The sequence below is a fragment of the Chelonia mydas genome, chromosome 1, assembly GCF_015237465.2.
Source record: "Chelonia mydas isolate rCheMyd1 chromosome 1, rCheMyd1.pri.v2, whole genome shotgun sequence".
NCBI lineage: Eukaryota > Metazoa > Chordata > Testudines > Cheloniidae > Chelonia > Chelonia mydas.
Genome location: NC_057849.1, coordinates 273,156,159 through 273,180,618, shown reverse-complemented (window position 1 = coordinate 273,180,618; position 24,460 = coordinate 273,156,159).

Here is a 24,460-nt window from a genome sequence, read left to right as displayed (position 1 = left end):
AGCTGCAGATGAAATTAGTGGAAGTTGCAGCTGTTCAACACCCAAATCAGGCTCCAAGTCCTCTTATCCTTTAGTTTTACTAGCAGCATCTGATGGTGGCAGGTAGAGGGGGAGGTGCGGCAGGGAATAGAGTATGCTTTTTCACTTGCTGAATAGAACGAGAGGCTGAAAGATGAAAATTATGTTAATTAATTGAAAAATCCTGTTCTGTGGCCATGAAGGGCCCACAACACTGGAACCTGTGCAGTTTCCCTATGGAAAGAAAGCAAAATTGTTGGTGGTGGAGGTAGAACGAGGGGTGTGCATGCATAAAACTCAGTTGTGAGGCAGCTCCTCACAAACCAGTGCGGAGCTAGCAAGTAAGACACACACAGAAGGACCAGAAGATTCATTGGTGTATGGATCCTGTAATTCTTCCCTCCTGTGAAAGAAAGTACATTAAAGTTGTGGAGAGGGGACATTGCTGCCTCTGAACCGCATTAGGGGACATGGCGAGGATTGGCAGCCTGTTTATAGCCTGAGTGGGAGGATCTCTCCAATGCCCAGCCAAGCCCCGTCCATCTGCTCAGGCTGAGTGCTGTATACAGTTCTTAGTTCAGAATAGTAACAGCTAGGGTTGCCAATTTTGGCTGGACATATTCCTGGAGGTTTCATCACACGACATAATCTTTAATTAAAGAGTAATCTTTAATTATTGGAGACTCCAGGACAATTCTAGAGGGTTGGCAACCCTACTACTAGGCAGTGGAAAAGCTGTGGCAGAATTGTTACTGGAAGTTTGCCTGTGCTACTGCCATCTTTGTCCTCCACAGACTATGTATTGTCTGCCACATGGCTTTGGGTAGTAGAGACACTGCAGGACTCATCAGAGGGATAAAATGATATCCTGCTGTTTGGTCTCCATTTATCGAAATCCAGCAGCAATGGACAGCATCCCTGCTCTCACATGGAGCTACTTTCTGCCCCAGCAACTTCCCTGCTCCCCCAACTCACAAAGCTGATACCCTTTACCAAGTCAGAAACCTCCTGCCACTCTCAATTGCTTCACAGATTCCTCTGTTCACTTTTCTGACTTTCCCGGACTCTCCTCAGCTGTTAGTGTCCAACCAAGTGTGTGTCTCAACCACCCAGTAATAGTTCTCCTCCCCTGGCCTTACAATTCATTTACAGCTGAATTTACAGCCCATGACACCCCTCCTTACCAGTCTCAACATCATAAACAAGTGTTTCTCAATTAAAATAAAACAACATCTTCCATTACCCCAGTCACAGATTCTCTGAAGTCTCATGCTTATTGTCCTGGTGTCTGGCACAGGTGCTGGGAGTGTGGCTGCACCCCTGGTTGAAGTAGTAATAATTACCCAAATACATGGTTTCCACCTTCAGCACCCCCACTGGTGTCTGGTATAGTTCACAACAACTGAGAGTGCCAGTTTCAGGTCAGACTGTCAGAAAACAGCGAAGACACCCCAAACTGGTTGTATATTCCATAAGTAGATTCACCTAGTAACAGTAAGTGCACCAGTAACAACTGTGCACGCCTGGATTACTACATTAGTTTTACCATGCAGTCACAAACGATCCACCTTAGACTCCCCAACACATCTTGCCACCCAGACAAACTAGACTAAGTGATGAAAGGCTATTAAAACCAAAAATCACCACACATTAGGTCACTCTGGACCCCAAAGAGCTAGTCACATGTATCAGGTCAGTAGTTATTCTTATCTCACCAAAGACAGCACTGTAGCCAATTTCTCTAGTAAACTAATGAAAGATTTATTAGCGAAGAAAAAGAAATGAGTGTTATTGAGAGGTTAAGGCAGTTAAAATACATTACAGACGAGTCTAAGTTTGTAGTACAATAGATATCAGAAATGTAATGTCTGCTAGTTCCTATAAGTCTCTGAGGGTTACCCAATTGGCTTTGGCAACCTCTGTCAATTTGCTCAGACTTCCCCCGTCATCAGTCCAGCGATATGGGATCTTCTGCTGGTTTATAGTAATGGCAGATCATTTCCCTCTTTCTACTGGCTCAGCTAAACTGACAGTCACAAAACTCTATTCATACTGTTCTTTTGTGTGCCTATTCCCTGCCTACCTATATGGAAGGAGAATAAAAATTTGTATTGGTGAAAAATTTTCCTTCAAATTTTTCAAAGAAAAAAATGGATTTCAACATTTCTTTTCACAGAAAGTATCTGCTTTCCATACAAATTTTTGTGTTGAAACACCAAATGCTGAAAATTAAAATATTTCAATTTGGGTATGCTGCCAGAGTACCTCATGGGCTTGAGAGTTCATTCTCCTTGCATCTCTGTTCTCCTCTATGAGCTAGGCTCCCCAGCAAGAATACAGCTCCCATGATGCACCATAACAAGGGACACCCATGATGGAACTGAAGGGAGGCCATGGTAGATCATGGACAATGTAGTTTGATCAGGGAGCCTGTCCTACAGAGGAGAAGGGGAGCATGAGTCACCCAAGTAGAACTCTGATTAGGCTTCATGGCAGCATTTCTGAATCAAAATATTTAAGTTTCTGGCTGAAATAGTTTGGTATTTGGATCTTCAGTGAAAACTGGAAATTTTCTCTGTCCAACCAGTTCTAATAGTGACCCCACAAAGGTGGCTCTCCTGCCGTGCTGCTACCTGTGATGTAGGTAGCCTTGTGCGGGGTAAATAAGGAAGAATTTTGTTCAACTTTATGCACCTATAAAGGTGCATAGGGCAAGAAACAATCTTGGCCAGAATTATTATTATTATTATTATTATTATTATTATTATTATTATAATCATCATCATCATCATGTATATTTTATTTTATTGTGCCCAGAAATGTACTAGGTACATCACAGAAGATAAATATGCAGTCTCTGTTCCAAAGAACTTGCAGTCTACACAACATGTTCAGAAGACAGACAGGAGGGAGAAAGTTGGGATCAAGACTGATGAGAAAAACATAAACTTGGTCATATGGAGACTCTAAGTCATCTGCAAAACTTGGTGGGTCTTAAACTCATTTTTTAAGGTTTGTTTGTGGAAGAGGAGTTGGGGTGCTGTTGAATGTTTCTAAAATATGGAAGATACTAACCATCTTTATCAAGAAAAGTTTTTATTACTTACTCACATTGTAGGCATTCCAGAAAAAGTGAGGTTTCAGCAGTGATTAAAATGAGGATAGGCTAAAGCATATGGTGTAGCTCTGGAAGAGGGTAGAAAAATGTCCATGCATAATCTTTGGAGGCTTCATTACCACAGATAAACAGTCCACAGGCAATCTTTCATGGTGGCTACTTGGAATCAGGAAAAACTGATCCAATGTTGAAAATGAAATCTATGATTTATTACACAGGGAAATATAGCCTTTTAGGTGGGTTACATTTTCCATCCTACTGTAAATCCCTGATTTTTATATTTCCAGTAGCAAATCTCCACCAGATACATTCTAGATTGTAAATAATGTAACAATAAAAAGAATCCTGTACTGTATATTAATCTTCCTGCATCTCCATGTGTTGTGTCATTGGGTCGAAAGGTAATAAAACTTACAGTTGCAATGCAATACTGCATATACTGTTTGGCTCTGAATGGAAATGTGTATAAAAGCTTTTTATATTTAGGCCACCATTAAATTGACTTTTGAATATGAAACCAAGCTGTTACACTAAAGTATAATAAGTAAATTTCACAGGTATCAATTTTTGCTAGATTTTCTCTGAAATGCCCCCAAATTTGTTGGATGATTTCCTGAAACAGATAAATCAGCTATTTTGGCGCTATGTGGTAGGCCATGGTTGTTGAAGGAAATTAATAACATCTGTAATTACAAACTGTTGAAATGAAATCTTGCATGACTGGCACCAGAAAAGCGATTAGAAACTGTGAGAAATATTGTCTAACTTTAAATGAAAATCATGGGTTTTTTTTCCTGTGTGATTTTCTTGCCTCCAGTTAATTTCCGATAAACCCAGTTCCCCCATGACAGCAACCATGGGTGTGCTGCTGACCACAACGGTATCATTTCTTTACATGCCACTAATGTCCCAAGTGTGTGCCAACATTGGAAAGAAAGTTAGAGTAGAGGCAGCACAGCATTAATTTCAGACTTCAGTTAACATTTTTGTGGTAATACACATGTGGAGTTGTTGTTTGATCTTAACCTCAGAGACATAGTGTAATTTTTTGTCAACTCCTCTTGCAGGAACACTATGTTCATTGCATTTGACGCCTACCTTATTGGCATACACCGTAAATGCTTTACTTTCATGCCATAAATGTTATACATTAAATATTATTATTTATTATTATTATTTTAACATTTATATTGCAGTACCAGATCAGGCCCCACTGTGCTAAGCAGGGTGCAAAAGTAAAGAAAATCTCCCTGCTCCAAAGAGCTTATCAAGTAAAAGAGAAGACCTAGCAAGTGAATGAGACATAGAAGGCGGATTAAGTGAGGATGGAGAAGGCAGAATAATGAAAATAATAAGATGTGTACAATTCCTAGGTTAGGGGAGCAGTAGTCACCGCTCACCACCTGCCTAGGGATGTAGTATATTGTAAGCATGACTGAAGAGCTGAGTTTTGAGGAGAGACTTGAGGGTAAGATGGCAGCTAGATAGATTTTTTTCCTGATCATAAGGGGCTGCATGGAAAAAATAACAAAAGTGCCTGTCAGAGAAATTCGGAAGGGCTTTGAAAGTAAGGAGAAGAAGCTGGTGTCTGATGTACTGGAAGAAGGGTAGCCAGTGGAGGGATAAGAGCAGTGATATATTCAGAGCTGTATATAATGTATCCTATCTTCTTTGCCAATTGTGATATGCAGTGGAATGACTCTGTGAATCACTCAAACTTTTCATTAAATGCTATCACAGACCCATTAAAGTGTGATTATAGTCTGGAAAATGACTCTATAAAGATGCCATTGGCAGTTCAGAGTGTATTATGCCTCAGCTTCACAAGTGAAAATTGGTCCTGCACGGGCACATTAGCTGCATAATTGTGTCATCTTATTGATGTGATCCCCTGACTTTCCTCTCCTGCTCCTGCCCTATGGTTTTGCTTCCCCTCTGTTGTGATATGTGTGAAGTTAGATTGTAAGCTTGGGGCCGGGGGTAGGGGAGGATAATAGGCACCAATGTAACACAGCTAAATAGTAAACATAATGTGTCTGCATTGTGCCATTTTTCTGGGAAATAGCACAGCTTAAAGACAACAATTCACCAACAAATTCATTTTTTTTCTGACAGACTTTAATGTGTTTCAAGCACAGGTTTCAGAGCACTTGGACTCCAATTCAGCAAACCAGCCCAGTTCAGCAAAGCACTGAAGTACCTACTTTAAGTCACATTAAAGTCAATGGGACTTAAACGTGTGAATAACTGTAAGCAGTTACTTAAGTGTTTTTCTGTGCACAGGATAGCAAGAATCCCTCTATCAATCCACAGGATCTGTACAGCACATTGTATATTCAGTACAGTAAACTCTGTTTCTTGTGTATCTTTTAAAACTTTTAGGCACACTTTGTGTCCTTTTGGAATGGTTTTCTCTGTCTCCGACAAGCCCTATTTACTTGTCTTTTCAGTCTTAGTTGGTTTTGATTGTTCTTTTGCTTTCTTAGCTGTATCGGGACACTACTCAGGCATTGTAAGTCTCAGCTTTTTTGAGGGCAGTTGAGACTGTTTGGATGGCAATACAATGTTTCTTTTATAGACCCTTGCTAATGGGTACACAAAAAAGGCATTTTAAATTCTTCAGGTATTTTTATCTCTTGAGTTACATTAGTTCATATCAATGGTGGTTTGGTGATTCCATTCAAAGGATTTGCAAACTTCTTTGGTCTCAAAATCAGACTAGGATCTTGCAAGAACAGAGTTTCATGTGAAATTTTCAGTATTTCTTGGGTTTGGCTGGGATCAGAAATATCTCAGGACCTGTTTTTGGACATGATCCTACTTTCATTGAAGTAAACGGCAAATATTTTCCATTGATTTCCATAAGGGCAGGATCAGGTAGTTTCTCATTGATTTTAGTCCATATACTTGTGGCCAGGAGAGGAAATGTAATCAGAAAGGAGAGGCCAGGAGAGGAAGTATAACAGAGGCATGTGAATTGTTTATTATTATTATTTATTTATTCTAAAAAGCTAACCAGCCTTTTTTCAACCCTTCAAGGTTGGATTTCCATTTCAGATTGCACTGGTTGCATTGGGGGCAAAAGTTCTTATTTCACCTTTCACTGTCTTCAGCCATACCTAATTCAAGTAGCCTTTTTTTTTTTTTTTTTCAAAACTTGAGTGCCTTGGGGATAATAAAACTATACTGTTAGTTAGGATAACATGTTCTAACATTTTACAACAGACTTGGATTTGTGAGTGCAGACAGATTAATTATATTATTCTCAAGAACCGTTTGAGAAAAGAACACTGCTCAGAGCTAAATTTCTTACAATGTGTGATTTAGATAAAGGTAATGGAAAAACAATATATATACCAACTCCATATTATATGTGTGTGTGTGTGTGTGTGTGTAGCAGTGTAATAAACTAAGATGGTAGAATGACGTTAGGAATGTTCATATCCTAACTGGGGTCATTTTCATTTTCCTGTATTGCAGAAATAACCTATCTTATAAATACAATGGAAGGGGCTAATGTATCTTTATCTTTCTTAAACATTACTCTTGGTGCTGCTGCCATTCTATTCCTATCTACTCCAAGTGTGATCTTGGCACAGCACCACTGAAGCTGATGGAGTTGCCCCTGCTTACACAAGGGTTGAATTTGGCCCCATATAGTGAGTCAGAGTCGAGTTAGCGTAAAAATTTGGGTTCCTTTGCACCTCTCAGTAACTAAAAAGTTAAGTATCTTAAGTTGTTTGGGTATACTGAGCCTGATTCTCAGTTATGCGAAGACCCTTTTTTGCCAGTCTGGCAGTAAGAAGAAGCCTTACAGCTGGTGGAAATGCCTATGAGAATTTTGTGCAGGGAAATCTCACGCGCTAATGTTATGTAAAGTCTCTGTGCTGGTCCTGCTCCCAGATGGAGTTGCTGAGGCATGTCTAGAGCACAATGCACTGCAGCTATTCTTTGCTTCCCATGTCTCAGAGAGGTCCATGATAAGCAGAGCATAACTTAGAACAACCCTGAGGAAGAGCTGCTGTAACTTACACCAGAAAGCAGGAAACCACCTTCAATGTCCCCAAATATTTTTTTCCAGAGACTAAAAAGCATAACTAAAAACCATGTGCCTTATTCAACAAGATAGTGAACTACTTCTGTATAAAGAAAAGGAGTACTAGTGGCACCTTAGAGACTAACCAATTTATTTGAGCATAAGCTTTCGTGAGCTACAGCTCACTTCATCGGATGCAGTACTCCTTTTCTTTTTGCGAATACAGACTAACACGGTTGCTACTCTGAAACGTGTACTTCTGTATAGATGAGTACTCTCAACTATCAGCAAAGTCAGTGGTGCCCAGCACTGAGACTGGCACAGTTTCAAAGACAATTTTCATATATTCCCACTAAAATGCAGACAGAAGGGAAAATAACCTTCACCTCTGTTTTTAAGAAAAATTTTCCATAAATGTTTAGTGTATATTTTGAGTTAATGCTACAATTGTTATTTATGGGGATTCACCACAGGAATGGGTAATTGTAGGATACTTTGTACTGGTTAGGAAGTTTTTGAGTTTCAACTGACAATTCGACCAGCTATTTAGAAATAATGTGTGCTAAATGTAACTCAATGTTTGGTTTCGGGTTTCATTTATGTGTTTAGAATTCTAACAGATATGAAATAGACAAAAGTAAACTAACCCTTAAAAATGTGAAGTTCTGTTTGTAAAGTTAATTGTAGTATTAGTATCATGAAGGAGACTAATTGCCAAACCTTAGCCTTCGAACTATGCTCAGTGGTAATATCATAATAGGAGAGATCGCTAAACTGCCTATAATATTATCCCATGAACAAAACTTCATTGAAAAGGGATTAAGATTGGTAAAGTGTGACATTCCTCCCCAGTGCAAACCCTTAAAAGCAAGGCAATGCCAAGTTGTGGGACAGCTCTTAACCATATCCTAATGCCCATACAACATGTTTCCTTTCCACTAATAGTCTCTGCATGCTCACAGAACTTCCTTCTGTCTCTAACAGGTAAGAAAACAGACTATTAGATCACATTAGGAATTTTCCAGTGAAATGTTTTTCTGAAGGAAAATGCAGTTTCTGCAAAATCAAAATTTCCCACAGGAAAATCTCAATTTTACCAAAGAAATTTGATTTTCTGATGGAAAAGTCAAAATGAAATATTTTGTTTTGGATCTGGTCAACCCAAATCAGAATATTTCATTTTGTTGAATCGATCTGAAACATTTAATTTAAAATCACTTCTGTAAAACGTTAAACAGCATTTCGCTATCAGCATATTGCCTTTAAGGCCCACCGTCTCTCCTAAAGGTCAGCTTCTTAAAGGATTATATCTCACATTATGCAATAAAGATTTCCCTCTCACCAAGTCCTGCATGATGCATCATGGAATCACATGACTCTGGGTGCATCATGGGAAATATATTCTGCCCAGGAAGCCTGGCCTACAGGGGATAATGGAGGCATCGGGCACCCAAATGACAAGTCCCATGAGGCAATGCACCACAATGGATAAATGCAGTTTAATGTTGAATTGACTCAAAATGAAGCATTTTGTGTAATTTCAACAAACCTAAATATTTTATTTTCAATTTTGGGAATGCTGAAATATTTTATTTCATTTGAAAACATCAAAATGCATACAGGCTTACTTCCCACTCTGTTCAAAGGAATCTCTAACCTTTGCTTGGAGGAAAAAAATACATCATACAACAATGAAAAGATGTAAAAGCTGACATGATAAACCTGTTACACATCTAAATATAAGGAAAACAGAAGTGTGGATGTAAACATGAGACAATGAAAGACTTTAACCTACATTACCAACTGATAAGAAGGAAGAGGAAGATGAGTAGAAAAGCACCAACTACAATATGTGAACAACCCACAACAAGGCTTATTACAGTGATTCGTGAGATAAGAAACAACTGGGATTGTGATATACTTAGGCTACCCTATGGGTCCTTATGTAACTAGGTCATGTATATTTAGTACACATGGCTATTTGAACCATACCATGTCTGTGTAGGTTCTTTATACAGTTTTTGTTGAGTAAAGGACAAAAGACATACAACTAGTCTACTTACACATATGAGCTTGACAATAAATAAATAAATAGATCTGTTGTGCTCAAGATAAAATTTTCAAAGCCTAATATTTTAGTCAAATCAAATCCGATTCCTCAAAAACAACTAATGTTGCCTCTCCTCACTAAGGGCTATTTCCAGTTCAGATGCCACAGCTGTTCTTAGCCTGTCCTCATGCTCCAGAATTGCTAAGCCACTTTTGTTCAAATGAAAAAGAGAGAGAGAGAGAGAGAGAGAGAGAGAGAGAGAGAGAGAGAGAATCACTCTTAGGTACAGACCATATCTGGAAAATTTTGGCATGAATGGAGAAATTTGCAGAAAGTTGTGAGTGAGTAAAAATACAGGGGTCAGAATGCAAAGTGTAAAGCCACCTTAAACACAGCAGACCTTGACACTGTCTCTGTTATGTACAGTAATAACAAAGCACAGCTCAGGAGTATGACTGTATTCTTTCCGGTGGGATAGGGGATCATGGTTGTTCCAACTCATCCAAAATAATAATATGAAGTTCAACAAGATTTGCTATATAATTTGTCGGACCATTTTGACCTCTGATAAGTCAGCTTCTTAGATATCTAATATGTTTATTGTGGTGGATCAAGATAGACAGATTTCTGCACTGGGTTGATACTGTGGGGATTGAGTGCGCTCATTCACTTTTAAATCAGCATGAGCTGAGGCCACTTTAAAGTTCTCAGGATTAGGACAAATAAATCAGACATCTAGACTTTAGAGCATTCAGTTTTCCTTCTCTTCTAAAGTTTGGTCTTTGGAACTTCTTGCTATGTATTAATCATTTTTATTACACAAATGGGTTAGGTATTATTTTACAGATTAAGTGACTGTTATGATGAGATACTACTCCCATAGTCTTTGAACAGTATATTCATTTTCAATCCTTTACAACTAAACATAAATAATAATAGTATAGACAGTAAAAACTCCATACAACAAAACCTTCTTTGCTACAGTAATACTGTAGCTCTAAAATTGTTATTGTGGTCAGGCCCTTAACTCTGCTTAAGACCCTGGCAAATACGTAGGTTGGAACAAGTTCTTGGCTTTGAATATGGATTACTTGGTTCTTGAAATTAAGATTTCCTGATGGGAATTTGGGTATCTTCAAACATGCCTTACCATTTTAGTAATTATTACCCAAATCCAATTTACATTTCAAGAACAAGCAAAAATCAAAACCAAAAAAAAACCCTAAACAAAAAAACCCTTCCATTACGCAGTGTCCCAGGTTAAAGGGCAGCAGTTTGGCTTTGGAAGGATGTACACCTCTGTGAATGTGGTAAGCAAAAATTTAAGAAAGCCAGAAGCTTATACTTAACAAAGATTAATTCTTTAAGTCCTTGATGGCCTTCTTTTGATGAGATTATTACCAGCAAGGGTGTATCTTATGCTTTTTACAGCAACATAACTTAATTTTGGAAATATTAATAATAAATAGAGCTCACCAGACAAATAGCTGTTCTCCCTGGGATAAAGCAATCATCTTTAATTAGACAGAGATGTAGTCTAGTGCTCTGAACACAAGGCTGATGTGAATTAGAGCTGGATACATTCTTTTCTTTTGGCTGAAACCCCCCAAAATGTGCAATCTGTGACATCAAATTATTTTGTGAATTTCTGTCAATTTCACCAAATTGTTCATGTCAAAAAAATGAATAAATAAGTCAAAAATTTCATTATGGCATTTTGAAAATGAAATGTTTTGATTTTTTGGTTTAAAAGACTTTTTGTTTTGAAATTTCCTTCAATTTTATAGTTTTAAAAATTAAAAAGTTTATAAAATATGCTTAAAAATCAAAAGGAAAAGATTTTGTTCAGCCTGAACAATTGTTTTAACTTTTCATTTAGTTGAAAATTCTGAAAAATGTCATTTTCAGAATTGCCAGTAGACCAAAAAATTCATTATTCACATAAGACTACGAGCAATTCCTTAGTCCTAATCATAGCTCTGATATTCACTCCATCTGCGACTTTGTGCAAATCACTTACCCTTCCTCAGTTTTCCACTCTATAAAATGGGGCTAATTCGTACAGTGTGTATATATATCATATGGGTCTGTGAGGATTTATAAATGAATATTTTAAAAGTGCTTTGAACATGTACAATGTTGTATAAATACTAAGTAGTATTGCTTACATTGTATTTTAGACACTCTACAAATTTCCTTTTTAATATTTTGAATCAAAACTTATATTTCTTATACTTTCTATATGTTTTCAAGAGGGATATCCAGCAGGATCTAAATATTGCTTTACCTATTTCTATTTGTATCCATACAGTGTAGCACACAAACATCTACTCTGGGCAGAGGGCATTGATTTTCACTAGACAAATTGCATCCTTGATGGATTGCATTGGGAGAATATCCTCGTATTTCCTTTTCTTTTCTTTTTTTAATTTCATTCTTGCCCTGCATACGTTCTGTCAGTTTTACTGTCATGGAAATGTTGATTCCCTATTATAATTGCTTCTGGTGTAAAATACAGCTGCCTACCAAATGTACACTGGAGCCTCACCATCTGTTAAAACTCATTGCAGAATTTCTAGGGTATACAATAGTACAGTCCCTCTTCATGGAATACATCAATCATGGAAGAGTTGAGATGGAATTAAAGAGTTTGGCCCTTCTTGGCCCCCTTGTATCTAATTTAGGCATGCATGACCTATTGTTATCATTGTTGTTCTTATGCCAGGTGGTTCTGATTATTAAGAAAAGCAGGATTGCGTGCTGAACATATAACAATAAACTATAGTCATGTGAATGGAGCACTTTTGCTTCTAAGGGATATAAATATGCACATAATAAAAGCAAGGTGACCATAACTTTATATCTCATAGAGAACAAATAATAGCTTGTCAAGCATATTACAAGGGAACCTGAAACCAATTGGCAAAGGAAAGGTATCCTACAAGGATTAAAGTTATTTTTTAAAGTACTTTACACTATTGGAAGAATAGATTAACTGTGATTCCAAAAGTAGATAATTCTGTGTAGTTAAGGGGAATAAAGACACACTATTTGTCACACAATATTTAATCACCTTGTCTTTTAAATGACATCACGTAGCCGGAGATAAATTTCATGGTAAAAAAATTAAAATAAAATATAATCTGTGATAAATAGGACATCCCCTCCTCTTAGATTTTGAACCAGACACCATGAGAAACTTAGGATGCCTGGCGAATAACAAATGCTTTTAATATCTCCAACAGGGAATAATAAAACTGAGAATATATAAAAATCTACTCTTTAGTATGTAAAAGTATATAAGCATATGAACGTATTATATTCTACTCATAGATACCATTTTTTCTGAGTACATTCACATATTGATACACAGTGTATGCCAAATAAAACTACCATGAAACTTGGAGCTAAACAAGACAGTGTAATAAAATCTAGTATGCAGCTTCCTGAAACCAGGGAAATAACATAGTATGTCATTAGGAATGCCAGTGGAAAGAGGAAATTCCTAGAGGAGATATCTAGGGAAACAGTAGAAGTAAGCAGGAACTTTATTTGTTTCAGCTTCTGACTTATGTGCTGTCAAGCTTCTGTTTTTTAGGGTTCAAAATGGACACATTTTCCATTTTCAGTGATATTTTTTGCAATATTTGTAGCTGGCACTCTTACTGGCATTTTTACTGGCATTGTATTTTGAAAGTTTTTGTTTACCAAAAAACAGATTTTCAGCAAGAAATCATGATTTTTCAGTAACTGAAAAATGTCTCTAACAACTTCTCAAATTGTGATAATTTTAGTTGAATTTTCAGTTAAAAAAACCATCGAAAATATCATTAAAAATGGAACATTTTGATAAAACTGAAACATTTCCTTGAAAAGTGTTACTTTTGGGGAAAAAAGGTCATTTTCCAATTAAAAATAACTTAATGAGAAAAATGTCAAGCTGCTATATTCTCCTGAGAGGAACCAGAGAGGAAGCTTATATTTGCATGGACAAGCAAAAGGGTTAGACTCTTGTGCATAAGTGATCTGTGTACCTTTTCCCCAGACCTGCCAGTGTCCCACAACTACAGAGGCCCTTCCTTAAGGAAGCAGAGCATGCAGAGTTGTTAGTAACATCAGTGAGTGACAGCTCCTTGCTGCCTCCCTCCTGTGGAAAGTCAGTGTTTTAATTCAAAACCTGTATCCCTATTTGTGACAGCTGATTCAACACTGATGTCTGTCACTGAATCTTTCAATATACCTTTTCAGGCAGCCGGTAATAGAAACAGGACCAGATTTAAGCAACACAAGGTTCTAGGTACAACCTCACATAGGCCTGCTGTAGCCATATCCCCACATCTTGGCTTTACTCCTGCTTGCCAGAGGCCGTCCACAGAAGAGCTCCTTTCTGGGCTGGTAGCGGTATACCACTACCACTCCTCTTTGGGCAGATTGAGCACAACCTGTCTTCAGAGCTGGGGGCCATCCCAACAGAGGGAGCACTTAGCCTCCACACCCCTCCAGTAGAGGATTTTGTGTGTGAGGACCTTACCAACAGCACCTGAGCAGGGTCCTCATGGAGCTGTGTCACAGTAGCTTCCCACTGACAAGTCCTCTGTGGGGATGATGTCAGCAACCTGTCCCCCTTTGAATAATGGGTTTCAGAATTAAGACACCATTAAATAAATAGGGCAATTCATGCCTCTTAGAGCTATTGTTTCCTGTTCTCTGCAGTCTCGGGAAAGCACAATTCCCTCATTTCACAGTCAATTGATGTTTTCAAATCTATTTCATAACTAGGAGATTAGAAACACATTTTTAAATGAAAGTTTGGATTCTTTCTGTCATCACATGAATCCAAGAACTGAAACACTAGGCCTAGGCCTACAGCCTGACCGTGAGTACACATGCCAGAATCCTGTTCATTTTTTCAAAGATGCATTAATTTTAAGTGCAGGAGAGCCATTCTGATCATCTAACCTGCCTGAAGCAAAATGCAGGCTATAGAATTTCACCCTGCATTGAGCCCAGTAACGTATGATTGACCTAGAGCGTATGTTTTATAAAGCCACCATCTTGATTTTAAAGACTCCAAGAAATGGAGACTTTACTACATCCCTTGGGAATTTCAGAGATTGCAGGTTTCCAGGAAGTTCTCAGATTACAGCTGCCACCCAGCAGCTCACCTGAATGACGGAAGAAGGTAGCAAGTGAAATTCTAGCTCACAAAGAGCTGGGCCCATGTAGCTCCTGAATGAAGGAGACATCCAGCCTCACTGGCTGGGAAGCTCTATGTAAACCCGAAAGAGGCACAGTAAATTGTCTGAGCAACTAGAGGAATCCTTGGCTGGCTGCTATTACTGACTCTGCCTACTTGCCTGAATCCTTAGCCCTGCCTTCCACCCTGTTCCTGGTTCCTGTCCTCCTTACCGCAGACCCTGATCTGTCCCCGGTTCTTGCTTTCCTGTATCATTCCAGATCTCTGGTCTCTCACCCGACCCTTATGCTGACTCTAGCTTTGATCCCTGGCTTGATTCCTGACTGTCTCCAGCCCTGACACTCAGCTTGGCACTTGACTCTGATGTTGGCTCTTTTTCCAGGTGCCCGATTCTAACCATTAGGTCTGACCACCCACGTCCTGGTCCCTACAGTTTGTTCAGACCACTATCAACTTCTCTGAGTGGGCCCAGCTAAGGATGGACCCAAAGGAGTCCCCCCTATCATGGGGGCATCTGCACTGCACAAGCAGGTGATCCTCCTCCAGGAAGATAACATAGCATTACAGATGCAGAATGTGCAGCTGGCAACTGAGAATCAGGCATTATGGGAGCAAGTCCATCAACTCTAGGCAGAAAATGCTGTGCTCCTGGCCCTTCCTATAGTAGCAGGGACATACTATCCCTCTGCCCAAGCACTCTTGTTCTTACTTCAACTGCAGATGTATGCTTCTGACCACACCAAGGTAGAACTGGTAGAGAGTCTGCCAACATGGGAGGTGTCAGACTGGGCTCTCCCCTGCTGGAAGCCAATAGTCTGGTTCTATCCAATAGGGATGCCTGCCAGCAGGTGATATCAGCTATCTTTGGTGACCTCAACCATGCCTGTTTCAGTGAGGCCACCCTGCAGGAACTGCAACAGGAGGCAGGCACATCCGCTTCTGATGTAGCTCACTTCTGCCATCTCATATCGGACACAGAAAGGAATGAGGCAACTCATTTATGTCAGTTTTGATGGGGCTTGCAGAATGACGTTAAGGAGGAACTGGACCAAGTTGACCTCCCAACAGGTCTGGATTCCTTCATAGATCCTGTTATCCATATTGACAACTGTCTACCTGTGCAACGGAAAGAAAGAAAAGGTTGTTGCAACCAAATCACCTGCTAATGGATTCTGCCCCACCAGTTGAGCCAATGCAGATAGACCTGACCCACCGGCAACTCACCCCTGAAGAGAGAGAGCATTGGCGATGCTTTAACCTGGGGTTACTATCTCCACTTGCCCCCTGAAGAACCCAGTCCAAAGAATCCAGGAAATGAGCCATCCCAGGCTTGGTAAAGGGTGCTAGCCTCACCATCATGACAAATTGTTCCCCTGAAATCTGAACTGAGGTCCTGATGGGAATATGCACCAGCTCCCATTGTGGGGCACCATACCTACAAGTACCAGTTAAGTTACAAATCCTGGGGCATCCCCAACCACTCCCTCTGGAGACCACAGCAGGCCCTTATTGACTCAGTTGCAGCAGACAACTTTATTGAAGCAAAGGCAGCCCAGGCACTACAGATTCCCCTGCAGCCTGGTAGAGATTATCAGTGGCTCCCTCTTATCTTACAGGACAGTGGCCATGAAAATTGTTACTCTCAAAGTTACTATCCAAGGGCACCAAGAGACCCTACGGTTGGACCCTAAATCATCTCACCATTAGAAACCAAAATCCACTACCACTAATCCCCAAGGTAATGAACTGTGTGGGTGCTGCCTGAGTAAACACAAAGCTAGACCTCAAGAGGGCAGCCAACCTTTTATATGTTAGAGCTGGCAACAAATGGAAGACTGCCTTTCAAATGCATAAGTCACTTCTAATATCTCATTATTCCCTTTGGTTTTACAAATGTGCCTGTGACATTCCAGTAGTTTATTAATGATATGCTCTGGGACATTCTGGACCAATATGTAGTAGGATACCTTGATGACATACTTACTTTCTGGACAATGTCAAATAACACACCATGCATGTCTGTTCCATCCTGAAAAGGCTATGCCAATATGGCCTCTCTGCTAAGCTAGAAAAGTGTGCCTTTGATCAGGCCTCCATAGAATTGCTCGGGTTCTTCCTATCTACTGCTAGAATTGAAATAGACCCTCCCCACCAAGATCTGCCCAATTCCATACAATCAGCCTTGGCCTATGGATTCCTTCCAATGTAGGAAACCATAAGTAAGGAACCTTACGGTGTCTGAAACAGGACAACCAATGTAAAAGGGCATGTATATGTTTCCCCTGGTTCTCCAAGGACTACAGCCCAGAACTGTGTCATGACTCCCCCCTGACAGGACATTTTGGCTGCTTTAAAACTCAATGCTTCATCGCTTGTTTTCTGGTGGCCTTGCATGCAGGTCCTAGTACAGGCATCTGTGTCCTCTTGCAGTGTATCCACTTGCTCCAAGGCACTGCACAATAAACCTGCTGGACTTCTGATACCCCTCGAGATGCCCTTGGACAGTCATTGCCTTATATTTTGTCATAGAACTACTCAAGTCCAATGGGTTCATGATCATTCTGATAGTAATGGGCAGTCTCACAAAGATGGCACACTTCATCCCCTGCTCTGGCCTACCCTCTTCCCTGGAAACCACCCAGCTTTTGGTGGACCAAGTTGTCTGCCTCCACGATTACCCTCAAAAATGGATTCTTGAGCATTGCCCCCTTAAGCTGTTCTTCCTGAGGTATAAGTCTCTGGGGTCATTAAGGAAAAATACTAATGGACATGGATATAACCTTTTGATGAAGTAATTGACACAGGCAATATTCTTTTCCAAAACAAAGTGTCTTTTTATTAAAGTAGCTAATAATCCCTAATACAGTATATTGTAAAAATCCTAAATAAGGCACAAAATCCCTTACACAAATCCCCTATTGCAAGTTTAAAGAGAACTTTAAACTACAATAACATATTGTTTAAGTGAGTCCAAGTGATGAGCTTTATTACAGATAGCCAGTACAAAAATGAAGAAAATGCATCTACAGATCAAAGCTCTTTTTTTTTTTTCAAACTATGTGTTCCATCCTCAGTTCTGCCTGGAGCCATCTGCATCTTCCCACAACCTAGCAGCCCTAGATATGTCAAACCCAGTATGAACTAAAAGTTCACATGGAAGATGCCAAGAAGATCTACAACCACTATGTGGACTGTCAACAATAGGAGAGGCCCACTATTTTGGTAGATATGGGTATGGTTCTTGATGAAAAACCTGCACAGAAATGAATCATCCTGTAAATTGGACTACCAGTACCTTGTCTCCTACTGAATTTCCTGGCAAATTAATCTAGTCACCTTTAACTTCAACTTGCCTCATTCACTCTGAATACGCCCAGTTTTCCATATATTATGCTTGAAGCCCCATATTCAGGACCCATTCCTTCACTGCTCCCAACCATTACTACCCTGCCAGTATGTGTTCAAGACCATTATGACTATATTCTCCATGAGATTATTGATGTCAGAATCAGACAGGGTATACTCTGGTATCTTGTGGATTGGGAAAGTTACAATCCTGAAAAGAGCTCCTGGGAACTGGAAAAACCACCCTGGAAAATCTGGTCTACTACTGGTTGAGGGCACTCTAGGAGATGGAGTGATGTGAGGGATCATGGGCCTGAAACCTGCACCCACAGGTCCCCAGGCAGTATTCAGTCTATGCCTTCCACTTGGCATCTCACCTGAATGACTGGAGAAAGGGGGCAGTGCAACTCTAGCTTGGAAAGGTCTCTGCCCAACCTCCTGATTTGGGGAGCATTCCCCTCACTGATAGGTTGGGAAGCTCTACTTAAACCAGAAATAGGCACAGAAAGTTGTCTGAGCAGCCCTTGGCAGGCTGCTATTGCAGACTCTTCCTACTTACCTGACTCCTGGGCCATGCCTCCCAGCCTGTTCCTTGTTCCTGTCGTCCTTTTCCCAGACCACCATCTGTTCCCACTTCCTGCCTTGCTCCAGGGCCCTACCCCTGACTCTGTCTCCAGCTCTGAGCCTGGCTCAGTTTCCAGATGCCTCACTCTAATAGTTAGGCCTGACTGCCCACACCGTGGTCCCTATAGGTAATCTGTCCCTAGTGTGATTACCCTCACTGAAAAATGTTTTATTTTTGTGATTTGAGACAAAAGAGCAATATAGGGTTATAGTCACTCTTGATTTGGAATCTCCTTGACAGTAGTAACTTATAATAATAGCTCCTAGAACTAACACTCATCCCGAGCTCATTGATTTTTGGAAAGGGTTTCTCAAACATTCTGGCAGCTAATCCTAAATTAGTAGGCATGCCATTTTCCCCACTGTGTACCTCAAGTTGTAGGAGGAACTGTCACTAGAGGATTGTCAGTGAGACCTGGGGCTGGGGTGGGAAACCTGACATCCCAAAGTGAATCATATTTGGATGTTGATGGTTTGGATAAGAAGGCAGCTGCCACCATATTCTCTAGTTTGGTAACTCCTGGGAAAACTGAGGATGTTGCAGAGGCATACTATAGTTGCAGCAGGTCTCTATTTAACATCTTCACCACATAAACGATGAAAAACGACATGTATAAAGGAAGCACCCCCAGCTGATTATTCAGACTCAAAGTATATCTCATGCTTAGTGGTAATAATAAGGTATGCCGTGTTGGCAGTCTAGGGTTGACTTATATAGATAAGATAGTCTCAGCGGGCCTTTTCAGATGAAATTGAAAGCTATTTATTAAGCGGGTTTTTTTTAAGAGATTGGCACACTGAAACTCAAGCTCTCACTTTTGGTGAGACTAAGCCAATTCCTCACTAAAGAGAGGAAGACGTAAGTTGTTCAGCTAATACCTATTACTAATTTTTTATAGTTAAGAGAGCAAATTACAATGACCTGTGAGTGAAAGTTTTCTAACAAGATAAAGACTTCCTCAGCAGATGGTTTCTTATGAGGTCTAGCTTTATCTTCCCTGAAATTACATATCAAATAATAAATGACCTCTGACAGGCTATAAGGGGAGAATTTAATTAAGGTTTTCTGCTGCAATATGTCATGAAAAGATCATTTCCCACACTTTGTAAACATCACTAGAATTTCTTTAAGCAAGCCCAAATGTTTAATTGCAAAAAATGTTTTTTTTTTCATGTAGATGCTTAACATGTGCTTTTCCCTAAAGAATATAGTGATATTATATTGCATGCAACAATACTTGTTAGAGTAATGTATTGAAGTTTTCATGGTTTATATAGTTACCAACAGCACACAGTAAAACACAACCTTGTATTATACAGTTGAGTATACTATATTATCTATAAAAACTGTAGCCCTTTATAACCGTGTGTTTTAAAATATGATATTAATGCACCACAGAATATTCATCAACCATGCAGAATATGATGTAAAACATACAATTCTAAGGGAGCAAATCTGGCCTTGGATCCTCTAATGTTTATGTCTGAAAAGTGGTTTAAAGGCCCATGAAATCCATGGGATAAATCTAACATAAGCAAGAGAGTCAACTTACCTTACTTGAAAAGCAATGTGTGGCTTTACCCACATATTTACAGGATCCAAATAGGGATTTCCACAGCCAGTACAACATTTCTGCATTGGTCCCAGAGACAGAGAGTATTATTAGAGGTATAGACTGCCATATAAGGAGAGACTGAAAATATTGGGTTTAGTCTCGGTAGAAAGACTGCCATTGACATCAACTGGTTTTGGATCAGACTCTTAAAGAAGAGGTTAATTCAAGGGGATATTATAGAGAATACTAAATAGTGAATTATATACAGATGGTAAATGGAGTACTCTTGTTTACCTTTTCTAATAATACAAGGACAAAGACATATTAAATGAAACTGAGAAGCAGAAAATTTAAAACAGATGATAGGAAATACTTTTTAACACAGCTGATAATTAACCTGTGGAACTCATTGCACACAGCATCATTGAGGCCAAGAGCTCAGTTGTATTAAAAAAGAATTTGACATGTATGTAGATGAAAGCAGTTTTTTTCTCTAAACAATTGGTGTCAGTTTTCCACATTTGATGAAAAGTCCTATAGTTTTATTTCGGAACAATAACATTATATTTTAATATGTGGGGATATTGTTGTATGTATGTTGGCTTTCTAATTAATGAAATGATCCATCATAGTAGCATGTATTGGACTACCTTGCTTCATACTGATATTTATTAACTACATAACAATGCCATATAGTCTCTTTGTATCAGATAGGATGGTAGTCTGCATAACAATCTGACAGGGAAGGAATGAGGATTGAAGTCTGTGCTTTCCATGAAACATGACACATTCTGCTAGCAACACATCCATTTAGCCCTAGATATGGGGCCAGTTACTGGTTGATGGTTGCAAAAGGATTTGTGATCTGGAAAACCCTCCTACATCCAGATCAGCAACAGCCAAACCTGCATGGCAGGCAAAGGAAGGTGTGTCATTTCTTCGATAGATTTAATGAAGTGCAGTGACCTGCTTACTCTTGAGATATTATAGACTAAATACAGGCTATTGTTGACTCAGATACTTAAATGAGGAGCTTTGGGATTGTGTCATAATAAAAAAATGGATGAGGAATACATGTTTTCAAGCTGAAGTCAAAAGAATTGCACAGCTGTAAAACCTTGAGCAGTCACTGGCTTTATAATCCCTGCTCTCCATATATCCCATTTTTGCAGAGGAAGTTAGAAGAAACGAATGAGAACATATCAGCGTAGTGTAGAGAGAGACAAAAATACACCAGTTCATCATTGTGTACAAGGCCCATGCAACACTTAAGCCATAAATAACGTGGAGTTAAGCCATAGAGTTTAAGTGAGACTTAAGTGGTGCATAGGTCTTGTGCTGGTCCCAGGACAGGGATGCTTTTCACCCTAAGTGAAGGAGTAATAAATGTTTTTTCCTATCAAAACAGATAGGAAAAAATGAAAATTGTGAATGGAAAAGCAGACAGATGGAAAAATGAAAAGCTAGAGAAATAGAGTCAGAAAAGTATTTTAACGAAGAATAAGAGATGAAAGAAGAACAATTTTATGCAAAGCAGTGCAAAAAAATATAGATTGCTAAAACACAGACCTGAGAGAGGCAGAGGAAAAAAAACATATGAAGAGTCAATTGACAACTGTGCCAAGGGGCTCACCCAAGACCCATCCACCATTTGCTGATGTCAGAAACTACTGAAACAACACGCAAGAGTATAAAGTAGTTTAATTTTATGGACCTCTAACACCCAACTGCATTATGTTTGACAACTCCAGGGAATGATTTGAGCTCTATGTGACTATATGTTTGCCTGTCTACATATATCCACTCACGGTACATGTATCATCAAAAAAACAATTAAAGTACACTTGTATAAAGGAGACTAAATAAGATGATGAATATTTGCAGATGAGCACCTTACTCTGCAGTCAAAAAGAAAAAGTATGGCACAATTTGTCCAGATACCTAGAAAAGCTGGTAACTGAAAACAGGTGGCATAAACTGTGAAGTTTAACACAGCAATCAAACAAATAAAGAGGATTCATTAAACAAAGCCCATTTTTCATTGGATTTTAAATTTAAAAACCTTCTGACACCATCCCCTGAACTACCAATCTTTAGAGTTCTGATCCCTCCTAGACTGCCTTGCCCAGACAAAAGCTTGCTGCTAGTTTCCCACTTCCTTCTGTAATTTTCTTACACCTTCTCGTCTCTGGAAAGCCCCACGAGGCTGCCTTTAAGGATGTCATGCAAGAAATCCCAGGTCTGGCTGCCTTTTTTATGCTTGTTATTTATTGGGCCAATGGAATGCAAAAATGAGTATCAAGACATTTCTCCTAGGTGTAGTACAGTGTACATTTTAGTGAGTTGCTGTGTTGCCCATCTGCAAAATGTCCATTCTACAAAGAATTAACATGTGGATATTGTATTTATGTCACTGTATCATTATTTTTTTCAGTAGACCAGCATACCAAAGTGAAAGTAGGTGTCACCACATATGGTTCATATTATTTTGATTGAAAAAGCCAGCTGCTGCTGGCTTGAAGCACACACATAAATGCTGGAAATTATGAGCAAAGTACACATATTGTTTTTTCAGAACACCCTGCACAATTGAATCAGGCTAAAATTTCATGATTGCAGAAGGCAATTCAGAATTAACTGTGTACTGTATTGCAAATATTGATGTAGATCCATCTTCAAAGTGGAATAAATGTCTGTGAAGAAAATCTTTGCAAGAGATGTGTGACTTTGTGCCTCCTTTGTTGGACACTAAGGACCAGATTTTGCCACACTTACTCAACATGATTAATACTTTACTCCTCAGTTAGTCCTCTTAAAACAAATGAATTTAAAAGCAGTAGACATTACTAACGGTGAGTAAGATTGGAAGATTCTGGTTCTATAGTAATTTTTTTACAGTTTTTGGAATAATTGAATTAATGAAAAAATATCTTTCATCATTATTTTAGTGTACCAGTATAAAGCATTTTGATTACACATATATTGTGTTATCTTCGCTATCCATTGAATCCACATATAGAATTTTGTTTTCAATATTATTTCAGAGTTAAAAAATGAAAGAATGCAACAACAATTTACATTCGATATGAAGTTAGTACAGTTGTTTGTTTCATTAAATACATCTTCCATCTATGTTCATTATTACTGCCCAAGTTAGCCCTTTATTTATTTTCCCCTTCCCCTATGGAAAAGATAGACAAAACTGAATAGCTTTATAGCTTCATCTGAAAATTCTAAAGGTGAAAAATATAAAAGCATACAGGTTATTATAACTTGCCATCATTATTTTTCATGCAAATTCTATGTCCTGTACCAGAAAAGGAAGGCAACCAATGCTAAAAATAGTTACCTATGTCTCTCCATGGGAAAAGGCTATGAAGCAAACTTATTGAATATAATTTTCAAGGATTTTTAAAGAATCATTCTAACTGGTTGGATTTTTTTCTTTATTCAGGTCTCTTGTTTGTGTGTGTGTTGAAAGTGAGTGTGAAGGATTCAGTCCTAAACTCCTAATGCCCCAAACTAATGCCTCTGTCCTTCACATGCAGTACTGAGAAACATCTTTTTGAAATATGAATGTTTCTGGCTATGTTTGAATGTTCTCTGGATGATGAGTCTTTAGGAAGTATAGATTGATAAATTCTGGCATAGTTACTTATTCTGGAAGTTCTTGCCAAGTGTTAGATACAAAATAAAAAAATACTTTTTTTGCCTGTACATGATTACAGTTCTTGATAAAAGTATTGGCAAATGTATATCAAAAGGAAGATCATGACATCCCGATTGCTAGCTCAGTTCAGATGTTCAAAAGGACTTTTGGAGGCTAGTTCAAAATTTCTGTTATTCTTGCTTGCTCAACACGTTCCTATATTTAGGTACCATTTAAAAAATGGAAACTCCCTTAGGTCAAAGTGAGTGCAGCCATGCACTGTCTGTCCTGCTTGTGAACTCTAATAAAGACTATCAAAGCCCTGAAGCATTGTCTTGTGGGTCGTGTCTCCCACCCCCGGCTACCAGTTGGCCAGTTCCTCACTGCATAGTTGAAACTGTTCAGGTTTTTCTTCAGTAGCTCCAGTAAGCTAACTGGAGCTAAGGAGACAAAGTGAGCAATCCACACTTACTACGTTTTGTTTCCCAGACAGCTGATCCCCTCTCCGCTTTCTCAAATGGTGGAATCACAAAACAGTGCTATTTCAAAAGCTACGCTGCATCATGGATAGCTCTTAAAAAATTGGAAAATTTGCTTGATCAGGTAGCTAAGTGTAGTTTCATCATCCTGGGCTGTGATTGTGTCGATTTCACCAGCCAGGTTTTGGTCTGGTCAGTTTTAGACCAGGTACTGCAGGAGATTGTGATCATTTTTAAGAGACCCTTTTGCATGTGAGTCAGTATTGAGCCAAAAGAAAAGGAGGACTTGTGGCACCTTAGAGACTAACCAATTTATTTGAGCATAAGCTTTCGTGAGCGACAGCCCACTTCATCGGATGCAGTTGAGCCAGTTCTCTAGAATGATGTT